The sequence below is a fragment of the Muntiacus reevesi genome, chromosome 13, assembly GCF_963930625.1.
Source record: "Muntiacus reevesi chromosome 13, mMunRee1.1, whole genome shotgun sequence".
NCBI classification, from domain to species: Eukaryota; Metazoa; Chordata; class Mammalia; order Artiodactyla; family Cervidae; genus Muntiacus; species Muntiacus reevesi.
In genome coordinates, this window is record NC_089261.1 from 36,216,473 (window position 1) to 36,228,411 (window position 11,939).

The following is an 11,939-nucleotide window of genomic DNA, read 5'->3' on the forward strand; positions in this document are numbered from 1 at the left end:
TCTGGTAAAGCCACCCTCTCTCTGAAGATTCTAGGGGAGAATCTCTACCTGCCTTCTCCTGGCTTCTGGTGGTTGCCGGGAATCCCTGGTGTTTCGGGGGCTTGTAAGGGCATTACTACAGTCTCTGTCTCCATTGTCACATGGAGTTCTTCCAGCCTGTCTCTGTCGCCTCTATTTTCTTTTAACATCAGAGGATGATGATTGGAGAGAATAGCATTGAAACACATACACTATCATATGTTAAACAGAAAACCAGTGTGAGTTTGATGAATGACACAGGGCACAAAAAACGGGTGCTCTCTGACAACCTGGGGAATAGGATGGAGAGGAAGGTCGGAGGGGTTTCAGAATGGAGGGCACACATGTGTACCTATGACTGATTCACACTGATGTAAGACAAAAACCATCACAATATTGTAAAGTAACCATCCTTCAATTAGAATAAATAACTTTAAAATAAAAAGAATTTTTTAAAAGCCAATCACTAGATTAGGTTCCAAGTTAATTTAGCATGACCTTGTTTAACTGGTTACATCTGTGAATAACTTATTTCCCAAATAAGATTATGTTCTCAGGTTCCAAATGCACTTGGATTTTATATGATACAACATGCGACCAGCACACATATTTTATTTATCATTTACCAGTTAAGTGGAGACATATCTAGCCCTTGACTGTTATGAATAATACCACTATGAATATTTGGGTGTATGTGGTTATGTAAACAAAATTTTAATTTTCCTTGCATAGATACCTTGGTGCAGAACTTCTGTGTGACATGAAAAATTTAAATTTTACTTTATAGGGTACAGAAATAGTGTTTAACTATAAAATGTATCAACTAGGCAATATACTAAGCCCCTGGGTGAACTATCTCATTTAATTCATATGAAAGCCACATGGAATAGCTTTGTAATTAGCTCTGTAAAACCACATGTAATAGCTCTGACTCAAGCAAAGTGAATGTTTTACATTCTCTTTAAAAAGGCCCAGAAGTTTATGCTTGCTTCATTTTCAAATGACCTCACATGGATAGTTACCTGATTAAGATAAGCTTGGGAAATACCAGGAGAGTCTTATCATCCTGGCTGTTTAGTCACTAAGCTGTATACTCTTTTGTGACTCCTTGGACTGTAGCCTGCCAGGCTCCTCTGTCCATGGCATTGCCCAGGGATAAGTACTGGAGGAGGTTGCCATTTCCTTCTCCAGGGGATCTTCTTAACCCAGGTCTCCTGTTGGTGGCAGATTCTTTACCACTGAGCAACCAGGGAAGTCCCAAGCTTCCCAGAGCCCATCAGAAAAATTAATGAAAAAAAAATTTTTCAAATGAACTTGATTACACAGTCTGGACCACAATATATAGTCCAGGTAATCTAATTAATAATACTTCTGTTCTAACACCTTATGCATGTGTTCCAACTATGAAAAATAATTAATCTTATATGATGACATTTTATGCGGAAGTTCTAAGATGTCCATTTTTTTACATAACCTGCCTATCATTTCAGCATCATGATTTCTATCTACATATGCTATCTTCATGTTTGAAAGTATTGATAGAAGATGAATGCAAATAAGAATTTTTTATATGTTTATTATATTAAAAACTCTATCCTGTTTAGGTCTTATAATAATAAAACATTTTACTTATTTTATTCCCAAGTTCACTCTACTTAATAGATTGATTAAACTTACAATTCAAATGTCAAGAGATAGATTTAAGGTGACACAGACAGGTGGTAAAAAGCAATTTGAAAAACATTTGAAAATTGAAATAATGTCCATAACAGACTCTTTTTCAAGTTGTCAAAGATTCATAGTCACAAAGGTAATCTTGATTAACCTGATGGAAAAAGTTAAGTTATAAATCTTTTTTATGTTAGATTCCCAGCCAGACAAACCTATGTGTTCCTCTGATGGCACATGACCTACATCTGACCTCTTAGCTCCAAAGTCCTCAGCCTTCTCTCTGCTTTCTTTTCCCAACAGACCCCAATGTTTTTTCACTTGGCATTTTTATTTGACTCAACATCATTTCTCTTCTTAGATTATGAATTGCTTTTATATTGTAAAATGCCTTATCGATTCTCTGTACTTATGAATGACATTTACATGAACACCCTTTAGATCAACTCACAGATTTTTCCTTTCACTCACATGTATTCCTTAAGCTGATATACTACCTATTAACTGCTGGGACAAGTAGTGCCAAAATGGAACTCAACATAGGCAACTTTTTACAGATGAAAGTCAATCAATGCTATCATGAACAAATATAGGAGCTGCCATATGATCTTTATTTTCTGGAAAATTATGTGTTCTTTTAAGAACTTCAAAAATTGAAATAATTCATTTTTTATTGGTTGTAAAAATACATAGAATAGTAATGGTATGTTTCATCAGGCAGAAAATCTACTGAACAAGACCAACGATATTGGGTTCCACTTCAACACATTCTGAAAAATTACATTACAGGGCTGTCAAACACAAATTCCAACCAAAAAGTCATGTTTGTACAGAAGCAACAATCTAAAGGACAAAGTGAATGTCGCCTTACCCTAGAACCTCCAAAGATTTTGTTTCTGTGATTTAACTGTAGTTTTTCAGGGATGAATCAGTTTCCTAGTAATTTTAACCTCCTATGACAACAATGCAGAAACAATTGCTTGTACCACGTAATTGATAATTCAATAGAAAATATAGAACTAGAAGATTTTACTAATTTCTATAATGACAATTAAAACTAAATCTGAAGTTTCTTCTTTTCAATAAAAAAGGTAAACTATCTAGAGTAATTGATTTCTAAAAGTTGACTTGAAAGGAGAAAGTGAATAAATTTTGAATTCCACTTTTAAACATGCCACCTTGCCAGAGAGCTGCTTCAATCATTTAGTAAACTCTGTGGTAAGTCTTGATTTGCTTCATGATTTGTTTTTATATTCTGAGGGAGGATAAGACTGAGACACAGGGCATCTAGTATTCCTATTTCCACCCCAGGTTCACTATTGGTACAAAGCTCATTCCTTATTCATCCTGCTCCATTATGTTTAGTCTTTGGTTGCTGATCTGTGATGCTTGTTTGAGTTAGACTTCTGTCTGCTCCTTCCTACATGAGATTGTGCTGCATAAAATTGGTTTGAATTACCTAAAATTCACTGAAATCCTCTACCCAATCTCATGATTGCCTGTTACTTATAAACTTAGATTCATAAAGCAATGAAAGTATATATCTTTTCAGCACTTTAACGGCAGGAGTTTTTGTGTGTTTTATTCTCTTCTTTATCCCCCAACACATAGAAAAGTGCCTGGTACATGGATACTTGCCTATTAGGTTGGGGCAAAAGTAATTGCAGTTTTGAACCATGAATTTCAAATCATTATAAGTAGGCTCAAACACGTCTTTATTAACCAAAATAGGAACCATTGCAATCAACATATTTTTACCAATGAGAAATGTTTGCTTATTCCTGTAGCATAAAAATCCATGCTTCAGGATTTGATGAATTCTTAGAAGGCATTTTCTGCCTTCTGCTGGTTGTAGAAGCATATTCCCTGCAAAAAGTTGTTGAGATGCTTGAAGAAGTGGTAGTCAGTTGGCAAAAGGTCAGGTGAATATGGCAGATGGGGCAAAACTTAGCCCAATTCGTTCAACTTTCAAAAATATTTTTTTTTAATTGAAGAGTAATCACTTTACAGTATTGTGCTGGTTTCTCCATACGTCAACAGCAATCAGTCATAGGTACACATTTGTTCAACTTTTGAAGTGCTAATTGTGCGATGCGCAGTTAGGCATTGTGGAGAATAGGGCCCATTCTGTTGACCAATGTCAGCTGCAGGCATTGCGGCTGTCGGTGCATCTCATCAATTTGCTGAGCTTACTTAGATGCAATGGTTTCACCAGGATTCAGGAAGCTGTAGTGGATCAGACCAGCCGCAGACCATTAAACAGCGACCATGCCCTTCTTTTTGGTGCAAATTTGGCTTTTGAAGTGCTTTGGAGTTTCTTGTCAGTCCACCCACTGAACTGGTAGCCACTTTGTCATATAAAATCCACTTTTTGTTACACGTCACAATCCAACTGAGAAACTGTTCATTATTGCTTAGAATCAGATAAGATGACACTTTAAGATGACAAGTATTTTGATTTGTGGTCAGCTCATGAGGCACCCACTTATCAAGCTTTAACACCTCTCCAATTTTCTTCAACTGCTGAACAACCATTAGGATGGTCAACATTGAGTTCTTTGGCAAATCTCAGTTGGTTGTTGTCAACTTCTGATGACTGGCCACTACACTCCTCATCTTCAAGCCACTGTCTCCTCTGTAAAACTCCTTGAACCACCACTGCATTGTATGTTAGTTAGCAGTTCCAGGCCTAAATGCACTATTGATATTGTGAGTTGACTTTGATGCCTTATGAACTATTTTGAACTCAAATAAGAAAATTACTCTAATTTGTTTTTTGCCTAACATCATTTTCATAATCTAAAATAAATATAAAATATTTAATAAATTTAATAATTTAATAAATATAAAATGAATATAAAATATAAATATAAACAGTGAGTAATAAGTCATTAGGAAAAAAACTCAAAAAGAGGAAAATGCATATTAAAATGATATATGACATAACCACATATATTGAGGACATATTCTAATATAGAATGACAAATTTTAACAACGCAAATGTCACAATTTCATTTGCACCAGCCTAATATATTTGTTTAATAAATGTATTAACCCTTTTTCTCAATTTAATTACCAATTATGCTTAAATATACTTCTACCAAACAAGACCTATGCAAGATTTACCCAATAATATCCAGTTCTTGCCTTAACTACATTTGGCCTTGTCCATAGTAGCCCAACTGCATTGCAGGCAGATTTTTTACCATCTAAGCCACCAGGGAAGCCCAGCTAATATAGTAGCCCAACATCATTTGTTATGAAACTTGTAGGAGAATTACTTTCTAAGGGCAAAATACTAAGTTTCAAAAGCATGAAAGACACTAAAATTTCAAAACATTGACCTTCAAACTTGTAATTGAAGAAAACAAAATAAATCTCACAAGATAAATTCTTGCTGAGACATGGTATACTTCTAGCAAGAAGCATGAATGTATCTTTTTTTAATTAGCATTTTATCACAGGGTTTACCATAAGAGAGTAATATGAAAACAAAAATAATTCACCTTAATATTACAGGAACTAAAATCAGTATGAAGTGTTTTTTCTAAAAAATGAAATAATGGCTTTTGTGTGTATTTATTCATTCTATCCGTGTCCTTTATGTCATTGATCAGTTCCATTCAATCACTCAGTCATGTCCAACTCTTTGCGACCCATGGACTGCAGCACGTCAGGCTTTCTTGTCCATCACCAACTCCCAGAGCTTGCTCAAACTCATGTCCATCGAGTCAGTGATGCCATCCAAACATCTCATCCTCTGTCATCGCCTTCTCCTCGTGCCTTCAATCTTTCCCAGTATCTGTCTTCTCCAATGACAATAATGAGCATGTGTTTTAAATATGGAAGATATATCCAGAAACTATAAAACTCCTAGAGGAAAACATAGGCAAAACACTCTCCGACATAAACAGCAGAATCCTCTATGATCCACCTCCCAGAATATTGAAAATAAAAGCAAAAATAAACAAATGGTACCTAATTAAAATTAAAAGCTTCTGCACAAAAAAGGAAGCTATAAGCAAGGTGAAAAGACACCCTTCAGAATGGGAGAAAATAATAGCAAATGAAGCAATGGACAAAGAATTAATCTCAAAAATATACAAGCAACTCCTGAAGCTCAGTTCCAGAAAAATAAAACACCCAGTCAAAAAGTGGGCCAAAGAACTAAACAGACATTTCTCCAAAGAAGACATACAGATGGCTAACAAACACATGAAAAGATGCTCAACATCACTCATTATCAGAGAAATGCAAATCAAAACCTCAATGAGGTACCATTACACGCCAGTCAGGATGGCTGCTATCCAAGTCTACAAGCAATAAATGCTGGAGAGGGTGTGGAGAAAAGGGAACCCTCTTACACTGTTGGTGGGAATGCAAACTAGTACAGCCACTATGGAGAACAGTGTGGAGATTCCTGAAAAAACTGGAAATAGAACTGCCATATGACCCAGCAATCCCACTGCTGGGCTGTGGTAAGGAAGCTGTGGTACATATACACCATGGAATATTACTCAGCCATTAAAAAGAATACATTTGAATCAGTTCTAATGAGATGGATGAAACTGGAGCCCACTATACAGAGTGAAGTAAGCCAGAAAGATAAAGACCAATACAGTATACTAACGCATATATATGGAATTTAGAAAGATGGTAATGATAACCCTGTATGCAAGACAGCAAGAGAGACACAGATGTATTGAACAGTCTTTCGGACTCTGTGGGAGAGGGCGAGGGCGGGATGATATTGGAGAATGGCATTGAAACATGTAAATTATCATATGTGAAATGAATCGCCAGTCCAGGTTCGATGCATACAGGATGCTCAGGGGGTTCAGGATGGGGAACACAGGTACACCCATGGTGGATTCAAGTCAGTGTATGGCAAAACCAATACAATGTTGTAAAGTAAAATAAATAAATAAATAAAACAAAAATGGAGGAGACATTTTTCAGAGAAGAATATATAAAAGGAGGTCTGTGATAACTAACTCTACAAAGTAAAGACCATGCATGCATACTGTGCCTTGGAAATTTTCATGGATAAATACTGGTTTAGTTTAATTAATATTTTCTTAGCCTAACAAGGACTTCATTTTATGTGCCTAGGGAGATTTTAGGATTCCTCTCTCTGGTGCCGATGGCTTTGCCTCTGTCATAATGATTTCTTATCTCAAAGTGAAGTGAGCAAAGCAAACCAAGAAAATGCTTGCCAAGGCAGTTTATACTGATTCCCCCTGTTCTGCTTCAGAAACCTCAAGATTTTTCCTCTTCCTCTTATTTGGTCAGTGTCTCTCAAGCCTGAATGTGGTTTGAAATTATTCTTATCTCTCATTTTTGTTTTATCTCTCCTTTTTCTTACCTACTTTAAGCGCTATTTTAAAAAAAAACAATAAAAACAAAAAACTGTGTTGACATAAACAGGTATTGTCAACAATTATTTATATTACTATTTGTGAGAGGTTCATCCTCATGCTAACTCATTCATTTTCATCAGATACTTTCCATCTTACAGAAGGAAATTAGAATAAGAAAGTGACTTTGTTTCAAATCACTAATTTAGTAAGTGAAGCTGGTCTTGAAATAACCCAGAATTTGAACTCTTCCATCCTTCTGATTATAAGAGTTAGCACACTGTTCAGTGTAAAAGAAGAGGTTAAATCCATAGTTGAGTAAATGATTACATTGGTGTACAGTTCTGTAAATATTTCTGAAGTTGGTAATTTTTTTTCAATAAAGCATGCCACTTGTCTTTATATTGCATATATTTGCAGAAATCCATTAAATATGTTAAGTGATCAATGTTGTTAGTGTATATTGGAACCAGAAGAGTAAGTAAATAGAAACTCTCAAAAACAATTTTAACACAGAATACTTTGTCATTTTTACTATTATTAATTTATTTTCTATATAAATCACCTGTGATTCAAGTGGTAAAGAATCTTCCTGCAATGCAGAGACCTGGGTAGGATCCCTGGGTCGGGAAGATCCCCTGGAGAAGGAAATGGCAACCCACTCCAGTATCTTGCCTGGAAAATTCCATGGTGTTGACTGGTACTTAAGGGTGACATTTACTAGGCTACTCACTAGGAGCAACTAAGGAACAGCTTGCTAAGGAACAACTTTATCTGATGAAATATATGTTCACTCTGATCTTATTTTGCTTGATTCATTTATGTTAGCTGTATTTATAATAGTACTACTTAATTTAAAGAAATACAGGCATACCTTGGAGATGTTGCAGGTTAGATTCCATATCACTGCAATAAAATGAATCCCACAGTAAAGTGAGTCACATGAATTTTGGGGGTTCCCACTGAATATAAAAGTTATTTTTACACTAATAGCTTAAGTGCAGTAGCATTATGTCTAAAAACAAATGTGCATACCTTAGTTTAAAAAAACACCTTGCTGGGATTTCCCTGGTGATCTAGTGGCTAGGACACCACCTGGAAATGCAGAAGACCCGGGTGTGATCCCTGGTCAGGGAGCTAAGATCCCACATGCCATAGAGCAACTGACTCTGTGAGCCACAGCTGCTGAGTCCTCACACTACAGCTAGAAAGTCTAAGCGCTGCAACAAAAGGTCCCACATAATGCAACGGAGATCCCGAATGCAGCAACTAAGACTTGAGGCTGTCAAATTGATTAATTAAAACGAGAAAAAATATTTTTAGCATTTGCTAAAAATGCTAACCATCATCTGAGCTTTCAATGTGTCATAATAAAATTGCTGGTGGAGGCTGTTGCCTTGGTGGCTGCTGGTTGATCGGGGTGGTGGTTGTTGAAGATTGGGTGGCTGTGGCAATTTTATAAAATAAAACAGCTTGTCCTTCTCCTTGGTCACAGTATCCTTGTACTGCTGGTACTTGGACACCGAGTCTCTCATGTCAGCCTGGGGGAACTTCATCTCATTCAACCCTTTCTGGTTAACCAGTGCACCTTGCTCTGCACATGATTATGAACTTCTCAGAAATATGCTTGAACACCTCAGGGTGGCAGGGTTATTGCCAATGAAGGTGGTGGACTTTTAAACCCCCTGGGATGGGATGTCACCGACAGCTGCTTTCACATAGCTGGGGATTAACTTGAGAAAAATACCTTCAGTCTTTCTTTTTACTTTATCATTTTAAATTGAAGTATAGTTGATGTACAGTGTTTCAGGTGTATAGCAAAGTGAATCATACACACATATATGTATATTCCTTTTAGATCATTTTCTATTATAGGTTATTACAAGATACTAGATTTAATTTCCTGCGGTATACAGTAGGTCCTTGTTGCTAATCTATTTTATACATAGTAGTACCTGTTAACCCCAAATTCCTAATTTACCCCCTCCTCTCCTTTCCCCTTTGTAACCATAAGTTTGTTTTCTATGCCTATAAGTCTGTTTTGTAAATAATAGCTGCTGTTCTTGTTTTGGAGTTAAGTACTTGCCTGCCCACCTGCACGGACATGCTTCCCCTGAAACTAGCAGCCAAGGTCAGGCAGTAACCACGGTGGGAGTCACAGACGGCCATTGAGTTCTTGGAATGGAACATCTGGTGAGTGAGCTCGGCACCTTGAGGACCCAGTTTTGCTGGCTGCCCCTGCTGGTCAGTGGGGTGAAGCCAAGCATGAAGACATGCAGGCAAGGGAAGAGCACCATGCTCGTATCTGGCTGTCACAGGTCAGCGTTGAGCTGGCCTGGGACACACAAGTGGTGTGGTCAGCTTTAGATTCCTGGAGCAGATGGGCCTCATTATCAATGCAACAGGTCTCATGTGTGTTTTCTAAGAGCTGATGTAATGAGAGTGTGCTGTAGGGCTCTACCATCGGTGACACTTTGGGCAAGGTCTGCTGACAGATGCCTCTAACAAATAGGATAAGGAAAAAGGTGGAAATATTGAGAAAACTGCCAAAATCTGACACAGAGACTATGAGACAATGTTGTTGGAAAAAATGGTTGATGCCACAAGTCTTCAGTGTGTACCAAACAAACAAAGTCTGAGAAACTCAACGTGAAGCCCAGGGAATGAGCCATGCATGTAGCATGTACTACGTAAGCCAACAGAGGAAATGGAAAAACAACATTATCATTTATTTGGTTCTGCAAGTTTTGTAAATTCTACTAACTCTGTATTTACTTCACAAAGGTAAGTCACTAAAATATAACTACACTTAAGAATAGAAAAAGGACTTCCCAGGTGGTCCAGTGGTTAAGAATCCACCGTGCGATGCAGGGGACATGGGTTCAATCAATCCCTGATCTGGGAGCATCCCACATGCCGAGAAGCAACTAAGCCTGAGTACCACAACCGAGCCCGTGCTCTGCGGCAAGAGAAGCCACCACGATGAGAGGCCTGTGGGCCGCATGGGAGGGCCGCTCCACCTCACCGCAAATAGAGAAAGCCTGTGCACGCCAACCAAGAGCGCAAAAGCCTGTGCATGCCATTCTGGCATGGCCAAAAATGAATAAATAAATTTTAAAAATGAATAGAAAAAGACATAAAATATTAGAGAAAAATAATGAGCATATAGAATTATAATGAATTCAGATTACTTTGCCATCATCTTTAGAATTCATCTTAGCTTAGAGAACCCAGCTGAATACTGTAGGTGCTGCTCCATTGGTTTATTGTATAAATCATTGATGATGAATGTTAGTCATTATTAAGATTACACCTAAGGGAAAATTGGTTCTATGTAAAAGCTATTGAATACATATACTTTCTAATGTTTTAAATTAAAAAACAATATTAATGATATATAATCTAATTTTGTTAATGATCTTCTATTGTCAATGCTTTACCTCAATGAGCCAAGTATTGATCCCAAGGAACAGGAAGTAATAAGGTCTAGTAACATACACAAATTGGATTATGAGAGGCTAGGTTTAAGATAAAACAGAGTAATGGAAACTAGGAAATCCATTTAGGAGACTGAACTGTTCCAGAATAAGAACTACTGTTGTGCTTCAAAACTTTAATAGAATCAGCTATGTGATGGAAGGATGCATGATCATATTAGATGATCTCTTGAGGACAGCTGTATTCCGTAACTACAGAAAAGCAGATAACTGTTCTGTAGTATAGAAAATAATGTGTAATCAAAAATGTCTTTTTTATTTGAGGTGTACTAGTTGCTCAGTCGTGTCTGATTCTTTGCAACCCCATGGACTGTAGCTCACCAGGCTCCTCTGTCCGTGGAATTCTCTAGGCTAGGATATTGGAGTGGGTTGCCATTTTCTCCTCCATTTCTTTGAGGAAAGTAATATAAAACACTGTAGAGACTGCTTATGAAAATGGAATCAGCTATAAGTAGAAAAACTAGAAAGCAAGGTGTTTGTGCATAAATTTATGTCAGACACTGTTATCAAGTGTCTGTTCTGTTTACGGTGAAACAATAAATAAAGGATTAAGACTGGTTGTTAATCCATTAAGATAAAGTTATATGTAAGATCAAATTAGGCTGTGTTTTATTTATTGACATTTGGCATATTACTTTATTGTTTTTATTTGTGATTTAAGGTCATAAAGTAAGGATATTCTTACCATTAGATCTTGTTACTCTTTATTCTTACAACTGTTAGTCCTATATTCTCTTTATCCTAGTTGTCAATCATGTTACTAGTTAGTCCAATTTTTTGCTAAAGATCAAGTAATCTTTATACTAAATATTCCTTTTTTCTAACTACTATGTGATTTCTGTTACTGAATGGACTCTGACTGTTCTTTGTTATCAATGAAATCACCACCCAAGGCCAGTCTTAGAATTTTAGCATGAAGGATTTCATCTCACTGTAAGTTGTTAGGCTGTTATTGCACAGAAGTTCTTTTAAATACTGAAACAGAATAAACTACAAACAGTTTTTTATATTACATTGTTACATCACAAATATCTCCTTAAATTAGACTACAAGTAAATAATATAATAATATATTTATTATACAATTTTTGCTTATATGAACTTTGCTGAGATGTGAATTCCATATGGTAAACCACATGTTTACCATTAAAAATGTGATGGATTTTTAAAATCACATACTTCTATAACATCACCACCACCAGAATCAAAATATAGAACATTTCTATTATGCCTAAAAGATCCCTTATTCCTCATTAGAGTTCATCATTCCCTCTGTCCTCAATCATAAGCAATTACAACTTGTATTTTGGTCACTGTAGATTAGATGGCATTCTCTAAAATTTTTTATATAGCTAAAATTTTTTCAGTCAGTGTAGTGGTTTTGACATTTATTTCTGTTG

General features: G+C 36.4%; 1 pseudogene; it reads right to left on the bottom strand.

The window, feature by feature from the left end:
- Window positions 1–8,362: 8,362 nt before the first annotated feature.
- On the bottom strand, window positions 8,363–10,126 carry LOC136145481 (tubulin beta chain-like; annotated as a pseudogene).
- Between the last annotated feature and the right edge of the window lie 1,813 nt (window positions 10,127–11,939).